This window comes from Miscanthus floridulus, chromosome 5 (genome assembly GCF_019320115.1).
Source record: "Miscanthus floridulus cultivar M001 chromosome 5, ASM1932011v1, whole genome shotgun sequence".
Lineage (NCBI taxonomy): Eukaryota > Viridiplantae > Streptophyta > Magnoliopsida > Poales > Poaceae > Miscanthus > Miscanthus floridulus.
The window spans coordinates 106,073,214-106,087,364 of record NC_089584.1 but is presented as its reverse complement, the minus strand read 5'-3'; positions in this window follow the sequence as shown (position 1 = coordinate 106,087,364).

The following is a 14,151-nucleotide window of genomic DNA, read 5'->3' as shown; positions in this document are numbered from 1 at the left end:
ATATGCATAGATTGAAAATGTGGGAGAGTAATTACTACAAAATAATGCTAAGGTGTATAGAATAAACCTTTGAAGCATGTACCAATCGGAGTTGCACCTTTAAGTTCATCCTTAGCACCATGGTTAGCAAGATATTACTTGGAAATAAAAGCACTAGATACCTTGTGAGATCAACATTAAAAGCAAGGTACTAGCATTACTTGAAAAGCATACCAAGTGTCTAGCTATCATCCTATGCATGCTAGTTATCAAATCATCAGTCAAGTTCTACAACTAGCATACACCACACAAGCATGCATATTGAATTTGAAAGCTTATGCAATGCAAGCAAGCACATGAATATGCATATATCAAATGCAATCAATCAAAGTTCATGAGCTTGCTCCCCCTACTTGCGTGCTTCTCTTGTCCAAGAAATTTTGATCCATCTCTTTTCTTCAATGTTGCTCCCTCTTTGTCCATGTCCATGTCCAAACTCTATTTTTTTGAGCTTTTATATCTTATCTCTCTCCCTTGTACGATCTCATTCTCAAAGCTTTCATATCTTTGTACAATCTCTCCCCCTTTGTCATCAATTTCCATAAAAGGTGTGCTTCTCATTGATGCAAAGGTATGCATTTGGGGTAGATGGTTGAGACTTGAATCTTGCATTTTTTATGGATATCACTTGATTGTTGGAATGACACCATTTGTAGATACCACTTGTAACTCATACCACTTATATCTTGTGTAAGGCTTCTTGAGATACCACACATAGGATCTTTGATCTTGATACTAATTTGTGTGACACCTCCCCCTATGTGATAGCATGGGTCATCCATTTGATACACTTGAGCTCTTGTAGGTGAGGGATGCATTCTTCATTTGATGATCACTTAAAGTTGAGGATCACTTGTGGAACCATTTTCTTGTATGATTAATATTATGTGTAGATGTGATATCACTTGAAAGAATCTTCTAGTATGAAACCACTTGTTGGATTGTTCAATAAAAACCATTTCTTGAACATTTGCTATCTTTATGAGTACCACTTATAGGATATCACTTGTGAGTTGATCTAGACATCATTTGTAGATTCTTGATAAAATATTTGAGTCTAGATACCATTTGAAACAAACAAACTAGATATCCATTTGCATTGTTGTCTTGTGCTTGTACTCTTATCACTATCATGAGCTTCTATGATTGACTTGAACTAAATTAATTTGCCTAAGCTTCCAAGTCCGGTTTGAACCAATGACAAGCTTCTTCACACCTCTTGCAAGGGTTATCTTGCCAATATTGTACTTGTCACTTGTTAGCAATTCAAATTGAGTTAAGTACTTGGGTTCACTAGCTCATGAACAAAATCATGTACTAACCACTATATCAAGTAATCATTCAAACAATAGTGGTAGGCTATGAATTTAAGCATTTCATTTGTTATGCATGATCCTATGAAGCATGTACTATATGCACTAACCATATGCTAGTAAGGGATGAAATGATCATACACATTACAATGATACCTTTGCTATGTTGGAGTAGAGGATAGTCACATAGATTCCAATTCATTACTCTAATAGCAATGTGAAGTCCAATTATAAGCTTGGTGAAGACCAATAGATACCATGTTGAATTTTATTCTTCACCCATATGAAATGAATACCACTTATGATCAAGTGCACTTTCTTGTTGTGGTTGGCTTGCTTTATCTTTTGATCTTTGCTTGCATGAGAGTATCAATTTGAGAATACCACTTGAAATATCATGACTAGCTCTCTTTTGGGTGTTGCTTGCTTTTCTTGATCAATCATTTTGATTGCTTCACCTAAGCATCTCAAATGTTCCTCGGATCATCACTTCCATGTTAGCCTTCCAAGTACCACACTTGGTTTACCTACACATAGGCGGCAAGCCCCTACACTAGGGAGAAGTGACCTCTCTTCTAGAATCATTCTTGATACTCACTTGAAATGACTTGATTGATTGATCCAGGTGATGGACTTAACTTGGTGAGTAACCTTGATTCCTTCTTTAAGTCCTTTTCTTTCTTCTTGTTTAAGTCCTTTTCTTTTCTACCAAATGATTTTCAATAGTCACTAGAACTTAAACTTTAACTTCATCTTGAGTTTGATCTTGATCTTTCAATTTGAGTACCGAATGTATGCAAAGTACACTCCACAATCAAATAGCCTTATACTCTTTACTTGTTCATGCTTCTAGATCATCTCAAAACCAAACTTAGGTACCTCACACACTTGTGACCATGTTTCCAACTTGAGAACCTTTCAATCAAAGTGACTCTAGATCAATCCAACATTTGTCACTTTTCTGGTATATTTTGTACCCTTCAAAGAAATAAGCATATTTCCCAAAGTACAAATCCAAATACCACAAAATTTGGTGGAGGTGTGCATTACTAAGTTATCTAGCAGCTATAAAAATTTGAGCTTCATTTGACTTCTAGATTGCTACCAGATTTCAATTATTCCACCACTGCTACATGCTGAAAACTGCTGCACTATAGCTGACAAGATCTACTCCAAAACCGAAGCATCTCTTATCCATTTTTCATGAAATTTGTACAGCATCTTATACCATAAGTCTAGAGCATGTACACCAATTTTTATACCAATCCAATAAGTGTTGATTACTCAAACATGACTAAGATCATAGCTCACTCAGATTTTCAATATATGACAGATTTCAATCACTTGAGCTATACTTCATCAAATATGAATCAAACTTGAAACTAACTCGTTTGAATACTCTCACAAGACATAAATCCATTCACACCACTTACTAAACATCATCTCAAGAATTTATCCAACACACGTCAATCCAAACTTGACTACTAATCAATTTATCCATTCAAACATCTCATAGCAAGCAACATTGCATATTTATCCAATTCAATCAACTCATATGCACCCAAATGAACTGATCAACAAGAGATATACCTTGTTTAGTTCATGATCATCCAATTAGCAAGCTTTAACTCAATTATTTGCAAGTCATCAAGTATATCTAATGAATCGCCAACAACTTGAATTTGACACTTGTATGTTGTAGCACATTTGGACTTTACTCAATTTTTACTTGGCATTGGGATAATGATCATCACTTAGCAATACTTGGCTCAACTATATGATCAACAAGATGAATATCATTTGAACCAAGCCTCCAATGCCAATGGTACCTACAAATAATCATCCACTTTTTGATGGTACCCAAATGAGTTTGGGTCCTCTCAAGTTAGGAGCAACATACTTAGGCATAGCCTTAGTATGAATAGCGGGATATTTTGCAATAGCAACCATAGAGGTACCATTAACATCCTTTCTAATCACATTATTATCAATAATTGAAATAGGCTTAGAAATGTCACTTAGGGGACATGAATGTGCCATGTGTCCCCTTTCCCGATATGAGTAGCACTTTCTCTTTGCTTGAGCCTTCTCTTCTTTGCTCATGTGGTGCTTGTCATTGCCTTGCCTCTCATGGATTGCTTGAGCCTTCTTCTCAAGCTTGGTAGGACACTTAGAGGCAAAGTGTCCCACACTTCCACACTTGAAGCACTTGATGTGAGCATAATCTTTCTTCTCATCTTCATTCTTGCTCATCATCTTAGCATCTTGAGTTTGCATTGGATGCCTTGCCTTTCCACCCCTTCTTGTTTTCTTCTTCTTTATCAGCAAATTACCACCATCTTCATGGTTGATCTTGATTTGCTCTTGGGGTGTCTTCTCTCACTCAACTTGTGGCTTTGGTTGAGGCTTTACTTGTTGCTTCACCAATTACTTAGCTGGGCACATTGAGGTAAGATGACCCCAAGTGCGGCACTTGAAGCACTTGACATGCTTGAGCCTCTCTTCTTCTTTTATCTTCTTGAGCTTCTCAATGTTAGGGCAACCATTTGCAAGGTGTCCCACTTCATGACACCGGTAGCACATGGTATGAGAAAGCTTTCTTTGTTGTAGCTTCTTCATCTTTCTTTCTCTCTTTCTTTCACCCTTTGTCATCTTCTTCTTGAAGCCAAGGCCACACTTGTCACCATAGTTTCTTTGAGTCTTCAACATGTGCTCAAAGGTGACTTTTGAGTTGTAGCACCTCTCTAGCTTGTTGCTCAATTTCTTCACTTCATTTTTGAGCTCATTGTTCTCCTTCAAAAGGTTAGTCTCACAAGACATAGAAGTGGAACAAGCATCTAATTGTGAAGAGCATGGCATATCTAATAAAACATCACAAGAGGTGGATACATTCTTCTTGCCTACATCATAAGGGTTAGCAACATTTTGCAATTTATCATTTGGTCCATGTGATGACCTCTCATTATTTTTAAGTTTCTTTGTAAACACTTTAACAAGAGAAGCATGTTGTTCTAATAATTCATCATGAGATGCAAGTAGTGTCTCATAATTCAATTTTAGCTCATCATGTGAAGATTTATAAGCATCAAGTAATTTCTTATGTTCTTCACAAGAGCACTTTAGAAATGAGTTTTCATTTTCTAAGTTCAATGTTTTAGCTTTCTCATTTTCTAAAGACATGGTCATGCTAGCAAGTCTACTAACAAGCTCATCATATGAATCAACATGATCAACCACATTATCATTTGTTACCTTGGTGTCACCATGTGACATGAAGCAATGTGGTGATGTAGTTGGAGAGCTTGTAGTAGCATCTTCATCATAGCTTGAGCATGAACCATCATCACCATCAAGTGTGCATGGGGTAGCATCATCACTTGCAACACTTGTGGCATCATCATCAACCTTGTCAAGTGAACTTGTAGTAGATCGATCATCATCATCATCACTTGACCATGAGGTGGAGCAATCTTCCACAATCACCAAATTGTGGTTATGCTCAACACACTCATCCGCCTCCTTCTTTGGTTCATCCTCCTTCTTGAATTTACCATCATCCAAGGTGGAGGAGTCACCGTAAAAGGCTTGGAGTGCTAGCCACATATCATGAGCACTCTCCAAGTCCCACACACGTCTAAAAATATCATCATATATAGCACACGTTAGATAATAAAGAGCACGATGATCAAGTTGTAAGCAATCCTCTTATGCTTGGGTGAGGTTATCCTTATCCAAGGCATCACAAGAAAAACCAACAACAATGATCCACCATGCCTTGGGACCCAATTCACGGAAATGATCAAGCATATGACGTTTCCACCGTGCATAGTGTGTGCCATCAAAAATGTGTGCCTCACAAACATCTAGCCCATTAGACGCCATCCTCTCGGGTTGGGGAAGACCACAAATGAGAGACCTAGCTCCGATACCACTTGTAGGGTCGAGATGGCGAACTAGAGGGGGGGTGAATAATCCTTTCTAAAATTAATCGCGTCTGCTAACCGAAACAAGTGCGGAATTAAAACTATCGGTCTAGCCAAGACTACACCCATCTATCTATGTTCTCTAGCACCTTCCAAAGATACTAATTAAGCCACAAAAGTGCCGGGCTAGCTAGAGCTCACTTAACCAATTCTAGAAGCAAGGTCACACAAACCTATGCCACTAGTACTTTAAGCAACAAGGGAGCTCCTACACATACTAGTAAGCAAAAGCACAAATCTAACTAAGCTCACTAGCAATGCTCAATAACAAGGCAACCAATGCTAAATTAGAGAGCGTAAATACTTAGCTATATAAACTAAGCAAAGTGACTAACAAGGTTACACAAACCTAATTAGCCACGCAAGGGAGCTACTTCTATGCTACACAAGCAAGAAGGTAACTAGTAAGCTACACAAGCTAACTAGTTACAAGAGCAACTACACAAGCACAATGTATATGAAAGTAATTACAAGCTTGTGTAACTAGTATGCAAACCAATGGGAAGAACAAGGTTGACACGATGATTTTTCTCCCGAGGTTCACGTGCTTGCCAACACGCTACGTCCCCGTTGTGTCGACCGCTCACTTGGTGGTTCGGCGGCTAATTGGCATCACCCGCCAAGCCCACACGTCGGGCATCGCAAGAACCTATCCCGAAAGTGAGGGTAGTTCAATGACACGCTCAACTAGAGTTGCTCTTCGTGGCTCCCGCGGGGTGAGCATAATGCCCCTCACAAAGCTCTTCTCCAGAGCACCACACAAGCTTCTTGCGGGCTTCGACAGAGACCACCACCAAGTCATCTAGGAGGTGGCAACCTCCAAGAGTAACAAGCACCACCGGCTTGCAACTCGATCACCTAGTGCCACTCGATGCAACCTCACGATGCAATCGCACTAGAATCGCTCTCTCACACAATTGAATGATCACTATCAAGTATATGTGAGATAGAGGGCTCCCAAGCACTACTACACAAGCCACCAAGGCTCTAGTGTGCTCAGCTACAGGCCCAAGGCTGACCATGGCTTCTATTTATAACCCTACGAACAAATAGAGCCGTTACCCCTTCACTGGGCAAAAGTCGGGCCGACCGGACGCTCCGGTCATACTGACCGGACGCAGCACCGAACGCACCAGTCGTGAATACCGGATGTGTCCGGTCTCCATACCGGACGCGTCTGGTAGCTACCAGACCGCCACGTGTCCCACCATTGCCTCCAATGGCTCTCTGATATGTCCAACCGGATGCACTGTTTGAAATGACCAGACACAGAGCCGCTGCGTCCGGTCGAGTCCAGTAAGCCTCCAGGGCCGATCGAACGCGTCAGTTAGAAACTGACCGGACGCTGAGCCTCGGCGTCCGATCGAGTATAGTAAGCACCCACGGACGACCGGACGTGTCCGGTCACTTCGGACTAGACGCTACCAGTGTCCGATCAACTGCACTACCGGACATTGACCATGTAGATTCATACCGGACGCGTCCGATCTCCATACCGGACGCGTCCGGTCACTCTGTGACCAGCGCGACTAACTCATTTTGAACTCTATCTTCTTCACCCTTGCTCAAATGTGCCAATCACCAAGTGTATCACCTTGTGCACATGTGTTAGCATATTTTCACAAATATTTTCAAGGATGTTAGCACTCAACTTGCCACACCACTCAATCCTAGCGACGATGCAGAGTTAGATCACTCGAGTGGCACTAGATGACCGATATGCAAACAAGTTTGCCCCTCTTGATAGTACGGCCATCTATCCTAAACCCGGTCATAAACTTCTCTACACACCTATGACCGGTGAAATGAAATGCCCTAGGTTATACCTTTGCCTTGCGCATTCCATTCCATCTCCTCCATTGTCGATGCAACACATGCACCAACACGATCAACAATGATATGATCCACTTCATATCATCATGTGATCATATTGGTTCATCGATCTTGACTTCACTTGCTTTTCACCATTGCCTTCGTCCATCTGCGCCTAGTCTTGCTCAAGCTTCACCGCCACGCGGTCCATCTCTCCAAAGCCTCCGACTTGCCCTTCATGCTTGCAACCGGTCCATCAAGCCAAGTCTTGTCTTGATCTTCTCCACCTTGATCACATGACTCAATGTCATGTCTCATGTGCAATGAGCTCCTTCATCATCACATGTGTGAGCTTTGCAACATCTTCAAGCCATTTTCACCTTCATGGCATATGTTGCTCACACATATGTACCTATGGACTAATCACCTGTGTATCTTGCATAAACACAATTAGTCCACCTAGGTTGTCACTCAATTACCAAAACCACACAAGAACCTTTCACTTGTTCCTCTCCCCAATGGAATGCTACACCCTTCTTTGTCAACTCATTCAGCGGGGCTACAATGGTGTTGAAATCCTTCACAAAATGGCGGTAAAATTATGCAAGTCCATGAAAGCTCCGCACTTGTGTCACCGCTGTGGGCGTTGGCCAGCTTTGTATAGCCTGCACCTTGGCATCATCTACCTTAATTCCTAGCGAGGTCACAACATAGACAAGAAACGATACTCGTTCGGTGCAAAAAAAAAGTGCACTTCTCGTGGTTACCAAATAAATGTGCAGCTCGCAAAGCATAAAAAACAGTACGTAGGTGATCAAGATGTTCAGTTAAAGACTTATTGTAGATCAAGATATCATCAACATAAGCCACCATAAATTTACCAATGAAAGAACGTAATTTCATTCTTATTTGGTGGTATCCACTCCTCAAGTATACCTTTGAAACAAATATAGAACCACTTAACTCATCAAGCATGTTATTTAACATAGGAATAGGATGATGGTACCTTATTGTGATATTGTTAATGGCTCTACAATCTACGCACATGCGCCAAATGCCATCTTTTTTTGAACCAAAATAATAGGAATAGCACAAGGACTAAGGCTCTCACGTACATACCCACGGTCCAGAAGGTCTTGGACTTGGCGCTGAATCTCCTTAGTGTCCTCAAGGTTGGCTCTGTAGGCAGCTTGGTTTGGCAAGCTCGCTCTAGAAATCAAGTCAATCTGATGCTCGATCCCTTGAATGGGTGGAATCATGGAGGTATCTCAGTGGGAAACACGTCACTATATTTTTACAAAAGGTTAGTGACAAAGGACGGCAAAGTGCTAGAAATATCATCCATGGAAAATAAACCATCTTTGCATATCAAAGCATAGCACATATCTTTAATCTCTGCTAGATCAGATTTATTAGCAAGCATCATAGGATTTTTTAATTTAATTACTGATTGTTTTGCAGAGTTAGCATCAACTTGTGTATTTTCACTAGCAAGTCTCTCTTTATCAGCTTGTACAATTTGAGCAGGGGTCATGGGTTGCAAAATAATTTTTTGGCCCTTATGCATAAGTGTGTATGTATTATTTCTACCATGCTGGACAGCATCATTATCAAATTCTTGAGGAGACTTGCTAGTGAAAATCCTTCAGAATAGGGTTCCAATAAAAGTGAACAAGCTTGCATAGGTACCACATCATAATCCACAAAATTAGAATAGTGTCCTAGGGAAAAATGCACCCGGGTTGTATGTGTTACCTTGGCCTTACCAGAGTCATTGAGCCATTGAATATGATATGGATGCTTATGAGGACGCGTGGTCAATTTAAGCTTCTTGACCAAATCAGAACTCACCAAGTTGTTGCAGCTGCCTCCATCGATGATGACCTGTGCACGTCGATCTTTAATCACAAATAAAATCTGGAACAAGTTATGTCACTGCAGCCTCTCTGCTTCCTCCATCTATGTACTGAGGACTCGCTGCACAATAAAAATCCTCTGGTTGCCTGCATCTTTGAAGCTCACAAAAAACTCCCATTTGATCTTCATTTGAAGTAGGTTCATCTTCAATGTCTTCCTTTACATCAGAAGTGCTAATATAACCTCCATCTTTTGTAGCAATATATGCCCGCTTGCTAGGACATTCCCTTGCCACATGCCCATGCCCCTGGCAGCGATGGCAGTGAATGGCTGAAGAGCGTCCGATGGAAGCCATAGATGAGGCACTCTTAGCTAGTTCTTGCAAATGAGTCTTACCAGCGGTCGAAGGCAAAGTCACAGGTGGTGCTAAACGGGTGCTCGCTGGTGGAGTAGACTGTGTGCTTGCTGATGGTGCTAAAGGAGATGCACCCGGTGACTTAGTGGGCGATGGCATGATTGCCTTGGACGTGAAGGAGGTGTCATAGTTGCTCATGCTCCTTTGCGGCGGCTACAGTCGTCACTGTAATTCTTTTTCTGCAAGCATGGCAAGCTAAAATAATGGTTGGTAGTGTTAAAATATTTATAATCAATAATATCCTGAATTTCACATCTCAAACCACCAAAAAATTGACACACTTTATCCTCCGGATCCTCCTATATCCCACAACGAATCATGCCCTTTTGAAGCTCTGTAAAATATTCTTGAATGGACATATCTCCCTGTTCTAAGCACTATAATTTTTTACGCAAATCTCGTTTATAAGAAACGTGAACAAATCTATCACGCATCCCATGTTTTAAGTCTTCCCATGAATCAGGTTTTTTTTGCAAAGAAGCCCACCAGATTATAGCAAAATGTTTAAATTCACTAGTGGCTTGTCTAACCTTATGGTGATCAGGTACAAGATGGGAAGCAAATTTTTGTTCTATTGTCATCTCCCTGATGAGGACATGGCACCTTCGGATACGAACAATGATTATAAGGTGCGCTCGTTCCTACATTTGCATAGTGGCTTTGGTTATAATTCACTTGGTTCCACATGTACATGTCACTATTTGATTGTAGGTTCAAATATGTTTCATAATGGAAGTTCATCAAAGTTGAACTTTTGGTTCATCGACAGCCCGATAGTGCCTCATTGGGAAGGCCATAACTCATCCATCCGGAGTGCGATCGATGTCAATGAGCACTTGATGGAAAGCTTGTTTGATAAGCTTTCAAATAGGTCTGGTTCCATCTCAATATCACATCGGCAAGGCCTCCAAATCACCAATATATTATGTCGCTATTTCTGGTGGGAGCTACACTGTCGTCATGGGCTTGTTAGACATCCTTGGGACCCAGGCCCAAGTTGGAGCACGCCCCAAGAAGATGGAGAACACCTAAGAGATGGCCTTAGACGTCCTCCTCCTTAGCCACCACCTTAGGAGGCCAGCAAGGACGTCCAAGCCAAGCCAGAGGCCCAGTCCAATCCGAGTTCGAGTCTGCCTCGGCAGTCAGGACCAGTCTGCAATAAAACGGACGCCCAGGACGCATCTGAACTCCGTTTTTGATGATCCACATATGGATGGAAAGCTGATTTGATAAGGAAGCCAATCCAAGTGGTTTCACATCAAAATCTCTTCGAAATAAATGGTAATCGTCAAAACAAGTTGACATCTAAAATCTGTCACGGCGCTGCATCGTCGTCTTTTGGGCCGTTGGGCCTTGTAACGTGTTGGGGGCACCTTTAGGACGTGAAGAGGGATCCTTGGACGTCCCTTAGGCTATATAATCAGTAGCCACCACCTACTTTAGGTTTTGGGTTTTGCTTAGATTATTCTGTCAAGAAACAGTTTCGCCGTTTTTCGGTTTATGAGACCCCAACTCGTGAGATTAATCTTTCATCTGTAATTTGGTTGCGTTCTTTCTTGTTCTTGCTTGTGTTCTTCGTTGCGCAGGCAGGGATTAGCCTTCTTGGTGAGGTCAACCTGGTCTGTGACTTGGTTGATAACCAGAGGAGCTGTGGTGCTAAGATTGCAGGGTTCGATCTTTCAATCTAAAGCCGGATCGGTGTGTCATTCTCCGTCACAACGATAGTTACCAGTACCTGACGGAAGATCGGGATCCCCGTCTCCATTACTCCCAATCTAGGTATTCCTTAGCATCATATTTTCTATGGAAAGGTGGAAAGGTAAATTTAATTTTGGCATAAGGATCATCGTTACCTTGATTGTGCCGATTCTTATTACCTTCCATACCTATTTTATTCTTGAGGAGTCATCTTCTACGCAGACGGTTCGCACTGGTATTAATGTGGTCGGGCAAACCATTGGAACCATAAACAACATCCTCCTCCAATTCTTGAAACCCATCATCGTCATCCTTCTTGTCTTTATTATCGTCGGGCTTGGGAGGATTGGTCTCAAGCTATTGAATCCTCCCTGTTAGGGCAGAAACTCGCTTGTCCACACCCTCAATAGAATGATGTAGACCTCTAACTTCTTCCGTTAATGTGCCCATCTGTTGTAGCATGAAATCCTTCAGTACCTGAAACTGACTAGACAAAATAGATACATCGTCTGGCATGGTTAGTTATCAACAAAAACCCTATGAACTATTTTGGTTCAGTTGGTGGAATCACACCCTCACACACGTCTTACCAAGTTCTTACCAACGCGAGCAGAGGATGGCAACCGATGGCTTGGTTGTGATACCTATGAGGAAGTGACACCGTGATTGTAAGGTCTTTTTTATACTGATCTGAAGGATATGTGGAGCTTGGAAGGCACACAAAGAGGAAAAATATATATATGTGGCACAAAGGTCAGTAACAGATAGTAATGCTTAATTATAGTCCCAAATACATGTTCTCATCGCTGGCCTAATGAGTTCCAAGTACCAGGTGTGTGTGTGACAACATGTATGGAGAAACAAGTATGATGGGTAGCAAGAGCAATATGAACAAAGCACAAGACAACACACGCTAACACATCTCAATTAGGCCCTCTCTATGTGCTCCTCTAGATATTGTTCCTCTTTTGTTCCTTTCTTTTCTTCTTCTTTTAGGCTATTGTTTTTTTGGGAAACCTTGACTTTTTTTCTTGGCTTAGGAGCTTACAAGAAGTAACCATAGAAAATTTGAGCTTAAATAAGTGAAAGACGTGGCCTGTGGAAAATTCAGAAGATGAGTTCAAAACGGACAAAAAGCTTCCGAGCTTGAAAAGACAATCTTGTGACCAGTTTTTGGAAAAAAATAAATTCGCCAAACCCACTAAAGAGGGGGACAGACGATTCTAAAAAATTTTGCTGATCGATTTTGATATAAAGAACGTCTCAATCGGAGTTCGTATGCGAAAGTTATGACTAGTTTAAGAACTACTCCGAAATAGAGGACAAAACGGGAACAATGCGCGTAAAATTGGTCATGACAGCTAGGGTTTGATGGAAACGATGGGGGAAAACACATGAACTAGACTCTAACACAATCTAACCAGCAATAAAACCTCGACCAGGACACGAACTCAACACGATAGACTTTGAAACTAAAATATGTAAAGGCTACGGCGTGGAAGGTTCTAGGACATGAAAAACGAGTATGGCACTAGACTATGGGACGAATGTGAAACACACAAAACTAGAGGATATATGTGAACCTAACAGTGTACTTTAGCTCTGATACTACTTGATGGGGATAAGATTCCTGATCTTCTGTCAGGTTGATGATAACTATCATTTTAGGTGAAGCACGACACACCGATCCGACTTCAGATCGAAAGACCTGAACCCTGCAACCTTAGCACCACAACATCTCTAGTTATCAACCGTGTCACCAATCCGGTTAACCTCACCAAGAAGGCTAATCCCTGCCTGCGAAACAAAAAAACACAAGCAAGAACTTGAACATACATAGCTCAAAGTATAGGACAAACTACAGATTGTATGATTAAGTTCTCAAAGTGGGGTCACACAAACCGATAAACGGTGACTATCAATGGACAGAATGATCTAAGCAAAACCCAAAACCTAACGACGATGATGGCGTATAATTATAAAGGTCTTAGGGTCATCGCCTACCCTGGACGCGCCCCCTTAACAGGCTCAAAGACGATACACGACCCATTAAACCAAATACTGTGACGCAGCACCTTGATAGATTCTAGACACTGAATTGTTTTGACAATTCCTATTTAATCTGAAGGGATTTTGACATGGGACCACTTCCATTGGTTTCGTTATGAAATTATCTTTCCATCCATATATGGATCGTCGAAAACGGAGTCTAGACACGTCTTGGGGGACCAGTTTATGGCAGACTGGTCCTGTAGGCCGAGGCAGACTCGAATTCATGTTAGACCGGGCGTCCGGCTTATGTTGGACGTCCTTGCTGGTCATCTTTGCCTCCATCTCTTCCTCCAAGTTCCTCATGACCCTCTCTAATGTTCCTAAGAAATATAACATAATTAGGTAGTAGTCTATTCTCAAAAGTATAAAAATGATCGCTTAAGAATGAGCTCACCTCTAAATTTAGCTAGCGCATTCGAGCTCGGGGCATTGGACCTTGCATAGCCCATGGAAGTTGTAGTCATGTTCAGTACACCACCTCAGGAGGACTGCATGGTCAATGTTAGTGACAACTCTACCGCACACCGCCTCAAGAGCTTCACCAGGTGTGTGCTGAAGAAAGTCAACTCTCCACTTATTCGTGAGCCTTCCAAGTAGCCTCCTGCTAAGTCGGTGCTGCCACTGCGGAATAGACGGTTGGTGGCTTAGACTCTCTCGAGTATCCGCTTCCAAGCGAGGTAAGGTACTGATCATGCAGCGTATGGGCTACACCAAGGACCCATCAGCGTCATCCGCATCGAAGCTAGAGGCCTTTAAAAAGATTTTCGATGGCAACCTGACTACGTCCAATGTCGAAGCGTTGGACGCGTTCTAGGCTTGTCCAAGCAGCCACGAAGACGCAAGGCCACCTCCTAGGTCGCATAACTACGTCGGTTTTAGTTGTTTTTTATTTATGTAATATAGAATCTAGAGGTCTTTTGTTAGGATGGTCTAGCTACAGCTATTTTAGGTCGACCTCCTTCGGCGCTCGATAGAGGCGTGT